An 11,514-nucleotide genomic window follows, 5' to 3' on the forward strand; every position below is an offset into this window, starting at 1 on the left:
GAAACCAGGGAGGAAAACTGTTTACCCAGCAAGTTGACAGCAGCAGAGTCTAGGCGAGTCGCTGGGTAGCACTGAAGGGGGCAGGGGATTGGATCTGGGAGAAACTAGAGGGAGAGGACCAAACCCCCCTCCTCCTCCCGGCCCGGGAGACCGCCACCTACCTCGGCATCCCCCCCAGCTCGCTCAAAGCCCCTGCCTCCTCCTCTTCCGCCCCGGAAAGTTAGTGCGGCTCCGGCAGAGGCTGCATCGCGCCCCGGTGGCCTGATGGTGGAGGCCGCCCCTGCGTGTCCCTCCCCGCCTCCCTCTGGCTCAGCCAGACACCGCAGTGGCGGCAGCTGTGGCAGTGGCTGCTCCTGCCTGGCTCCGTGCTCTCCGCCCCCTCTTCCAGCCCGCTCAGCCCGGCCGCTTCTCTGCCAGGCGGGACTTTTCCCCCTCTGCCGCTCGTTCCCCTTCCACCCTACACTCCTGAAACACTTCTCCCTCTGTAGCTCCTTTTCATCATATCCGGATCGGGGAGGCCTCGAACTCTTGGCCCGCGGCCCCGAGGCTGGGGGCGGGGACCGGCTGGCTGCAGGCTCCCTTGCTCCCCACTGTCTGGGTCAGGAGGCCAAAGCCACAGGGCTGAGAGGGATTCCTCACCCGGCTGCTGGGAAAGGACTAAATGGGCTGGTCCCTGACTGTCCCACGGTCTCCCACCCAGAATCACCCCATCCCCTCTCTCCCAACTCCTTACTCTTCCCAATCCAGCCCCAGAACAACCCAAATTCTGGAAATGCCATGAGGGAAGTAGAAACCTTCAGGATGGACAATGCTAAACGAAAAGATACAAAAATCTCAAACTTTCTTGGTGGAATAGTGTGGTTTTGTAACTCTGACCCCCAGCTGAGTGTTTAATACTCTGACTCTGAAATTCCTTTTATTCATAAGGTTTTTTAGTTATTTGTTTATTTTTGGTCAAACAGGTTTCTGGATCTGGTAAAACCAGTTGCCTTGCATGAATGAACTCAGGCATCCAGGCAGGCAAGGCTGAGGGCCCTGAAGAGCCTCTGGCCCAAGGCCCCAGGCAGGCTGACAGGACCCTTCACTGCTGTGTGGCCAGATAAAAGCGTGTATAGCAGATCAACTCTCCATTTGGAAAGGAGTGTTCTGAGTGTAGCTCAATCTGGTGAGCCAATAACAGGTATAAAGTAATTTGCAGATAAAAAAAAGTACTTAAATAATATACTCAGATAACTTTTGCTCTTTATTTAATTGAGTGAAATGCAGAATTCATTTGTAGAAAGCTAGAACAAATTCATTCTTTGAATCCTTAGGACAAAAAAGGAATCACAGTAATGTTATCAAAATTGAAGAAAATGTACATTAGATATGTCTTTTTTCCAGGTACATCATTAATAAAATCCCAGGGATTCCATTTCTTCAAAATCCAATTGCAGTTGATTCCAATTGACTGAGAAGATCCATTTCTTAGCTTTAAAGAGGCAGTGCAACCAAACTTACTTTCAGTTAAACCTGAAAAACACTGCCTTTGAAGTTTCTGTCAACAGTTACTCAGACTGTATTCCCAAAAGACAATGACATTTGCTCAATGACCTATGACTAACATATTTTTTTTTTAATTTAGGGATTTCAGAAGTGGTGTGTATAAAAATGCCATAACTCTCTAGAAAACGTATCTAGGGCCCTGGACTGTTTGGATTTTGCATGATGGAGACAGATCAGTTCTGGGCTGACAGCACTGCCACTAAAGAACAAACATTTAGAAAGCATTCTGTCTACTGCAGCACAATCTGCAACCAAAGCAGGGGAACAGAGAGCAGATGCTCTGGAAGATTCTGTTTTATCCCTTTCTTATATATTTCCTTGCCTCATTTTTGGTTGTTTGTTTTTTGCTGTTGGGGAAGGAAAAATTAATTTTCCTCCTACATTTCTAAATTCTTCTGGCAGGAGTAATAATCAAACTAACATGAGACAGATTGAGAAAATGGCCCAATTTATTACATTGACCTATGGGGGTTCCATAAGAACACAAGGCCCGAGGACACATGGGACACTTGAGGCTTAGATGCCTTTTTGGAGCTGAAGTGAAGAGGGGATTGTAGTTTGGAATTTGAAAGGCAGGCAGGCAATTCACAAGAAGATGGAAAAGCAAATGTTTAGTAAATAAATGTTTGCTGGGCCAGCTTTCACAATGGGTCCCAGAGAGGACTTTGACTAAATGGACCCTGCTAGGTTCCTCCCAACAGTCACACCTAGTTTATATTGAACTACAGTTATCTGTGATGCTAGCTCCCTGCCTGGAGGCTTCTGCTATCTAAATCCTTGTAGGCAGTAAAGGGGGGAGGATCAAATGTTCTTTGCCAGTCTTTTCTTTCTTAAAAATAACCAGCTTAAAATAATCCATATCTCAAGAAAGTGACAGTCAGAGATAAATATTTTGGAGTGGCAAACTCTGCTTCCCCCAGAGTTGCAGTCCATGAATATCAATAAGTGACAGCACTCTTCAAGAAAGTTATAATCAGTAATAAACACTTGTACATTTAAATTCACAGTAGTTAATGTGGCACACAGGGTAGGGAATTCAATAAATATTCCTTGAATTAAATGTAAACATCTTACCCTTTAATGGGGAAGAAATAAAATTCAAATAAAAATATAAGGAAAAAATGAGAGGCCGTAGGGTAGAATTGCCAAGATGGTCCAGTGCTGTATCTTGCTCAGTTGTGTGAGTTTGGGTGAGTTAGTCACCCTCTCTATTCTCCGGTGGCCTCATTAGGTAAGAATGAGAAGAGCAATTCTTCACATGGTCCCACAAAGACTAAATAATTCTCTTATGTCATTTGGAAGAATGTCTGATTTCAGGAAAGATGCCCAAAAATGTTGACGATTCTTATTACGCGGCAGAAGCGTTCTGCTGGGTAATGTTGAGCGCAGCATGACTGTACCACAAGGGCTCATCCAATACCAGGTCACTGGGCCATGCCCTGCCCACAGATTATCTCAATGAGTTCTTACATCAGCCCTCTCAGTTAAGCACCAGATTACTCCTCTAGGATTTGTCCTCAGGTCTGTGTGCCGTCTCTTTAGGTAAACTCAGGTGTCCCCTCCGGGGGGCCCAGGTGTCCACCAGCCGTGTATCTGACACACCAGAGGTAAGTGTGAGCTCCCAAGTGTTTCAAGCTGCCCCTTGCTGGACTTGTTTAGTCCGTCTGACTCATCACTTAGCTTCACTCCTATGAGCACTTTAGGGCCCTCACCATCTCATTCTTTTAGTCAACAAGTATACATGGAGGTGAGAGCCCTGTCATGGGCACGGGGGGTGCAGCAGTGGAGGTGATAAAGTGCCCATGGCCCGCATGGAGCTCAGAGTCTAGAAGAAAAGAGGGAGCAACCACTTAGCACAGTCACTGAGCCGGCCAAGAGGGGAGTTCTGGGATGCTGCGTAATACCTAGCAGAGATGCAGTCTCATCGAGGAATCAGGGAAACCTCTCCAGAAGAAGTTATGTCTCCACGGAGACCCGAAGGTGAAAGTGAAAAGAGGAGAAAAGACTGTCCCAGGCAGAGTAGCAATGTGGGTGGAGGCCCAGAGTTTTGAGAGCAGCCTAGTGTCTTTGAAGAATTGAAAGCAATTCAACATAAGAGGCTAACCAAATTGGAGGAGGGGGAGCAGAGGGTGGGTAATGGGTGGGTGATGCGGAATAGAACAGCAGAACAGGGTCTTTTTATCTTCTTTGAACAAGGAGGACATATTATCCAAGTTTCTATTTATAAAAGTCACGCTGGTATAATGTGTAAATGACTTGGAGGCATGAGATTGGAGCTAGGGAATCCAATTAGGAGGCAAGGAATGATGCTGGCGGAGGGAATGGAGGCAAACAGACAGGTAAAGGATGAGGGAGCTAGAGGATAATGCCAACTCCCAGGTTTCTGCATCCAGGTGGGCGGTGGTAATACCACCTGCAGAGATGGAAACATTTAGGAGAGGCAGATTTGGGGGAAAGCTGCTGAGTTAATCATGCAGATGATGCATTGTCCGAGGTATCTAAAGACAGCTAACTGGAACCACCCAGCAGGCTGCTGGACCAGTGTCCGGATACAAGCACACAGATGGCACTTCACTGGCTCGGAGGTCTGAGTACCCAAGGTGAGCGTGCAGCGTAAGAGCAGAAGGCCTGAGATACAGCTGTGCCCCAAAGCTCAACCCAAATGTGTTCTTGCTGCTCCTTTCCATTTCTCCAAACCCTTCCCAAAGTCACAATACTGTTATCTGCCTGGCTTTGAGAATCACCCTACTTCGTGACTGCTGTTATCAGTGTCCCAGCCCCATTCCAGGTACCTCTGGGTACGGCAGGAGGGTTTTTATTAAGCCAGATTTTACCCTGGCTCATATTATAGCCACCTGGGTGGGTGGAAACCTTGGGTGGCGACCAGCTTTCCACTACATATACCCTGTCTCTGGCTCAAAGCCTTCCGCCATGTAAAGCCCAGCGTTCCTGACAGCCGTTCCTGCCCAGTGATGTCACAATAATGACGACATGATAATACGTGAACCCACCGTGAAAGAGGTCTCACGTGAGCCAAGCACATCAAATGGGTTACAAGTGTTTAGAAAGCATCTATGGACTACTCAATCCTCATCGTTCATTCATTCAACACTCATCAAACATTTATTAGGCACCCACTATACGTTAGGCCACATGCTAGGTTTCAGAGAGAAAAAAATGATTTGATGCCTTAAAAAGCAGCTAAATTAATTTTCTCTTTGGCAGAGGCTTCTCTGCTCAGCTAAAGTCAAAGCTATTATCCTTACATAGTTATCTGAAGCAGAGGTCTACAAGTGAGGTGTGTAACTGCATGTATCCTGGGGGGTGCACAGGACCATTACATGAAGTGAGAAGAAAATATTAGAATGAGCATTTATATTTGTTTTTGTTATTTGTAATTTCTATATGCATGTATATTTTATGATATATATAGTACAAAGTATTTGTGTATAATTTATAAATAAATATGTATTAAGGGTTCATGCTCAAAATTATTTTAGTTTGCTTTGTAAAAAAAATGGTTTAAATGCTTTAAGTCATTTAAGGTACATACATTCATTCAGTCATTCTCAGATTGTACCAAGGTTACTTTTTCTAGAAAACATGTATACTGACCTTGTGTAGAAGCATGACTCTAAGCAATCCCCAAACCCAAAGACATAGAGGCCAGGAAATAACGCTAAGCCTCTAAATACCCTAAATAACCTTCCTGACCTTTATATAGTGCCAACACAATGGCCACTGACTTTCTCCAAACCTACTAATTTTTGTGTGTGAATATACACTTCTAAACAAACTTTATTTTCCATTGTTTCAGTTCACAGAAAATTTAGGGCTCAGGGGCTTTGAGGAAAAGGAGGTTAGCTAAGGGAGCTATTAGGTCAGAAAAAGTGACAGCAGAAGAAATGACAGTTGACAGACAGGGAAGAAGCAGGCAAATAAACACATCATAACAAGGCTTGGTGAGTGCAGCTCCTGGAAACATTCGGGGACGGCTCCTAACGAGGCCTGACAGTTAGGGAGCGGTCAGTGACCTCAGCGTCGTGCTCTGTTCTTTAGGGAAGCAGATCGGTATTTTCACATTTCAGAAAAAATTCCACCAAAAAATGCTCACATAAAAAACTGTTGCTATTTGAAATAACTTTCACAGAATTACATTTTCATAGCTGCAAGGGAAATGAGCAATCGTGATTCTAAGGCAGTTCCTTTTAGCTATTTCTCCACCTCCTACTGCTCTGTTTGTAGAGAGCTCAGGTGGACACGTTTCGGTGACCCTTTCTTACTTCCAATCGACCCCTTTCTTCTTTTTCTCCACAATGTAGTGGCCCTTCCCTTAAATTGGTAACTGAAAAAATTGGTTCTTCCACTTTTTAAACATTTGAAAACTATCACTCTTGCCCAATTCCCTCATTTAACGTAGGAAGAAATATAAAGCCAAAATTTATTAATTATGTTCCACAAACAAATATTGAATGTTTATATCAAACCACATGCTGAGTAGCACATGCAATTCACACATAGAGGAAATACTGGGAGCTCACAGTGTGTAAGGTCGGGGGTAAGAAGAGAGGGCAGAGGAAGAGGAACAGGCACATCGTCACTGTCCTACAGGAGCATAAAGGAAGTGGCACCTAACTGCTCAGGCGTAGGTGGGGACAGTCAGAGGATGTTTCAGAGAGAAGAGGATACCACGCTGAGGACTGCTGATCAGCAACAGTTTGCCTTTCAAAGAGCTTAGGGAATTCCAGATTGAAGAGATGATGCCTGCAAGGCCCCCAGGTGAAAGCCCCAGAGAACTTAAATGACTCGGCAAAGTGAGGTTTGAGCTCTTGACTGAGCCAGCACTAAGAGCCAAGTTTCTGATATCCATACTTCTTGTTCTGGTTACCTGGATAAGTCCCGTAAATGAATCCATCACTGCTAAGTGATGAAGCCAAGCACACCTGCTCTTCTATAGTGGCATTCCCAAGATTTCCTGCTGTAAACGTGTAACCAAAAACTGGGCACAAAATCTCCTGCTGTTGAGTTAGCTTGAATGTCTTCCCTGCAAGCTCTCAACTGGCTGACGCCTGTGGCCTGGGGCACTGGCCTGCAGGGTATTTCCTTGTTTTCACTGTGCTTTCCTACTTGTGTTTTGAATGGAGAGAGATGTTAAGGCATCCAGTGGCTCTGTCAGATAAGTACTGTTAGGAGTGAAAACAGAAATGAAAATCAGCCTATCACATGCAATAGACAATAAGAAGATTTTTTTCTGGGTACACAGAAAGTGAACATAGATATACCAGGTATTGTGTTCAGCTACAAGATGTCACACACGCTGCTACACCCAGAAAATAACGCAGATACGTCCTGGACTTCATCAAGTTTTCTAGTCTTGAGGCAGATATGCAGTAGTAATCATGCACCAATATGTAGGTACAAATAGTGGTTATGGAAGAAAAATGTTGGAGTATCGTGAGAGTGTGTAAGTGGGACACAGAATTAGAGCCTAAGTCCCTCCTCTAAAAGAACTTAGTGGCACAGTAGGTTAAAGGATCAAGAGATTAAAATATAATGTGATTCATGCTATTAAGTAGAAATTGGGTCCCGTGACAGGACACAAGACAGGGCACTAAACCAATCTGGAGAGAGAGGAATTTGAAGAATGAAAAGCGTTTGGAGAAGATCCTGGATGAGGACTTCAGCACAGGAAGAGAGAAAGAAGATAGAAAGGGCAAGTGAAAAGGCACAGGGGAGGGTGAGGCGGGCACATCCAGGGAACTCTGAGCCTCATACCTGCTCTATCGTATTTCTTACAACATGCATGCCTGTATCAAAAAGGACCTCATTTATATATTGCAGAAGCTTTCACTTCATCTCAGAATTCTATTAGAGGGAATTTCTAAGATTTTTTACTCTCTAATAATGAGACTTTTCATTCAATTTCCCCTGGAGTTCCAACAAAAACCCATTTGAAGTTATCCCAAGATACTATTGGCAAAAATCCACCTGATGGCAGAGAGAGAGAGAGAGAGAGAGAGAGAGAGAAAATGCTTAGAAGACTCACTTGTATTTACACCATAAACTGCACCACCAATACCATCCACAGGAAAAAAATGTCACCCCATAATTCTGCTGGAATATGACATTGGCTCGAGTCCCTTGGTGACGTCTGTGTCTTCTTATCCTACAGTCTTTACTTTTTAGACTCTGAAAAGCAGAGATTCCCTCCCGGGTCTCTCTATAATAAAGAAGGTGGTATTTGGAAAGCCCACTAATAAGCAAGGGATATTTTTTTAAACAAAAGACAGGGAATGATACTTATAAAGGTATGATTATAAAATTATTTCAAAATAAAAGGAAATCCCCAAATCATATAAAACATAATCATTCATACCAAAGATAATAAGAACAATAGGTTGAAACAACCCATTACAAAATGAAACCATGACATTTACAGCTGCTGGAAGAACTTCGGAATATTGCATTTGGTCTGCACTGAGACCCAGAGTGCTATCCGCTTAGATGCTAGCTGATGGACATGCTCTGTGATCATTCAGCTTTCCAGACATGAAACCTCTTTCATACAAGGATGTGAATTCCTTCACAACCGAAGGAAACAACTTCTTAAGACCACCTAGTATTTTGCTTTGTTTTTTTCTGATAAATGAATCCTTGGAGAAGGTCTAGGATTTTCTTAGCATCATCTTTTAAAAGCCATTTTAAAAATTGAGTGTAATTCCCAAAGAAAGAATAACTACCTTAAACACAAGGCTATGGAGGATTCATAAATAACTCAAATTATGCTTCTTATTTTTAGTGTAGTATAAAGAACATAAATCACTCCCCTTCTTTGGCTCTGAGAAAGTCACACTTCCCAAGACTCAATGGCTCTGAAGTAAAAGAGCCACATTTGTCCCCCAACCTCTCTCACTATCAGGGCGACAATGGGGCACGAGGGAAAGAAACAACTTTCGATTAGAGAATCTGAAACCTTAATTCAAGAGAAAGATGAAAACTGTATTAAACTACCAGCTGCTTGAAATATTTCCCTAGTGGCCCCTGACCTAGGGTAACAGATACATTAAAAAAAAAATGCACATTTTAAGCAAGATGAAATGAAAGAGGTCCATGTTTTGGTCTCTGATGAGATTAACAACGTTCTTTGGGTTTGTTAAACTTCCTTCAAAAAGTGATAACCTCTATTTATCAGAATCTTGCTTCCAGGATTATGGATAATGCAGAAGCTTGACTCATAAATATATTAATAAAAACTTTAACCTGTTTATGTGCATGTAGTTTAGTATATTCAGAAGAAACCCTGTGGTAATTTCAAAATATGGAGTAAAAGAAATATAATTTCTTCTCATATTAGAAATATTTTCAAACTCATTTTGCTTCTCTAGCTATTTTAAGTGCATAATAATAATAGTGTACTCAATAGATTTTTAAAAATCAGTATTTTAGAAAGCCTGCTTTAAAATGAAATAATTATTTTGGGATGAGTTCTGTCATTGAAAAATCAAGCCAATAAATAATCAATTGTCTATACAATCAAGTTATATCTACTGCATTATAAAAATATTATAATATACTATGCACAGATTTATAGTTCTGAAAATGATCCAGTTGTCTAACGAAATTAAATTAAAATAGTTATTTAAACCATATTTCCTTTAATACCTAACTTTACAAATCGTAATGCATATTAATCGTTTATAACTGAAATATTACTTCATTTTCCTGTCAGTTAATGTTTATATTTTGCACTTACACATTATGAAGTTATATTTAAAGTTTGTTATATTTTCTCTTTGTCATGTAAATTTCTTAATATTAAATAATATAGCTCATGCATACCGAAGGCCAGAAAATACAACTTTCCGTGAAGTAGTACCTTACACTTTTTATTTCCTATGCTAGTTGAATTAGTAAGTACCTTAGCAGGCAGCATTTCAGGTGACCATCAGTGATCCTCACCTCCTGTGTAGTCCCTGTCCTTGAGCGTGGGCTGGAACTAGTAACTTGCTTGCACTGAGCAGAATAAGGCAAAAGTGACAGAATATACCTTCCAAGATTAGGTTACAAAAGCCTCAGAATTCCATACTGTTAGCATGCTGTCTCTCTCTACCCTGTGACAGGAAACTGAGCCAGCAGCCCTCGAAGAACTGAATGCTACCAAAATCCACACGAGTGGACTTGGAAGTGGATCCGCCCCCAGTTGAGCTTTCAGATGAGACCACAGCCTTGCTGATACATGATTTCAGCCCCTGAGAGACTGTTATAGAGAAGACCCAGCTAAGTCTTGCCTAGATTCATTACCCACAGAACCCATGAGATAAGAAATGGGTGTTAGTCTAAGCCACTAAGTTTTGGAGCAATTTGTAATGTAACAATACATAACTAATACAGTTAGTTAGCAAGTTTTGTTTTTTATTTCTTTCCACCTAAATCCACAGAGTACAATAGAACACCACTGAAAACTGTAAAGAGAGAGCTTAAGCCTTGGCAATTGCCTTACTGCTCAGCACTCAGGCTGATGTTCCAGGAACAGAAGATCATTGTTTCTTTGCTTCTCAACTCAGATAAACACAGAAGTTGTCCTTCAAACAAAGGGTAAATATGTGCCTACTCTGTTAGTTCTAAATTTTTTCCATCTTACCTTTAGGTCAGTAAATAAATTCCTCTACCTCCTTAAAGAATCAGGTATTTCATATTTTTAAAATTTGAAATATTACTATGTAATAAAATGCATAGATTATAATGTTTAGTTTGATAAGTTTTGACAACTGTATATATCTATGTACCATCATGCCAAACAAGCTATAGGACATTTTCATCACCCCAGAAAGTTTCTTCCTGCCATTTTCCTGTAATTACTACTCCTGATTCCCTCCCCCAATAACTATCTAATTTCTATCAACATGGATTAGTTTTGCCTTAATCTGAATTTCATAATAATGGATTTAAGCACTGTGTCTTCGATTGTGTCCGAGTTGCTTAGCCTATCATGATGATTTTCGTATTCACCCACACTGTTGCATGCATCAGTAGTTTCTTCTTTTTATTGCTGAGTATTATTTCATTCATGTGGATGTGCCACTATTTGTTTTTCCATTCTCCTATGGGCATTTGAGTTATTTTGAAGTTTTGTTTATTTTAAATAAATCTACTATGAACATTTGAGTACGAGTCTTTTGTGTACATGTTTTTATTTGTCTTGGGTAAATACTGGGGACTGGAATTTCTGAGTAAGCATATGGCTAACTTTACAAAAAACTACCAAAGAGTTCTTCAAAGGGGCTATACCATTGTACAATCCTATTAGCAATATAGGAGAGTTCTAGTTTCTCAGTATTCGTAGTAACATTTCATCTTGTTAGTATCTTTTTTTTCAACCATTGTAGTAGATAAAAATGATATCTCATTGTGGTATTAATTTGAATTTCTCTGATAACTAATGAGGTTGTGCATTTTTTCAAGTGTTTATAAACCAATCATATATCTTGCCCATTTTTCTATTGATTTGCTTGAATTTTTATTGTCATTTGTGTATGTGTATAAATATATATAGACTGGGGGTGCCAAAAAATGTATACAAGTGGACACTTTGGTCAACGTTGTTCAAGCAGTAGTTCGCCATAATCAGAAGTGTCTGGACACTGATGGTAATGACTCTGAGCACCTCTTGTAATTGCAGAAGTCAAATGTGACTTGTATTCATCTTTTGAGTATTACAATTTAATAGTTTTTTCCTTTCTTAAAATGTGTATACATTTTTTGGCACCCTCTGTATTATTTGTATACATATGTACATGTGTACAAACACATAAACACACACAGACACACACACGAAAGATCAGACAATTAAGTTTGTGAACTTTCCACCGTGTAAGAGCATGGTGGAAAGTTTGTAAACTTAATTGTCCTACAACATATATATTCTAGATACAAGTCCCTTGTTAAACATATGTGCAGTTAATGTTTTTT

General features: G+C 41.1%; 1 protein-coding gene across 5 annotated transcripts in view; it reads right to left on the bottom strand.

Annotated features, from left to right (window-relative positions):
• The window catches only part of MDFIC (MyoD family inhibitor domain containing), a 79,958-nt gene extending 79,489 nt beyond the window's left edge, over nucleotides 1-469 (bottom strand). The window contains exon 1 of one of the 5 annotated variants that reach the window (XM_074315691.1): nucleotides 162-467. The gene's annotated coding sequence lies outside the window, so the exon portion shown is untranslated. The other 4 variants (XM_019743224.2, XM_019743222.2, XM_019743223.2 and 1 more) reach the window with 4 other exon arrangements.
• Between the last annotated feature and the right edge of the window lie 11,045 nt (nucleotides 470-11,514).

This window comes from Rhinolophus sinicus, linkage group LG11, assembly GCF_036562045.2.
Source record: "Rhinolophus sinicus isolate RSC01 linkage group LG11, ASM3656204v1, whole genome shotgun sequence".
Classification (NCBI taxonomy): Eukaryota; Metazoa; Chordata; class Mammalia; order Chiroptera; family Rhinolophidae; genus Rhinolophus; species Rhinolophus sinicus.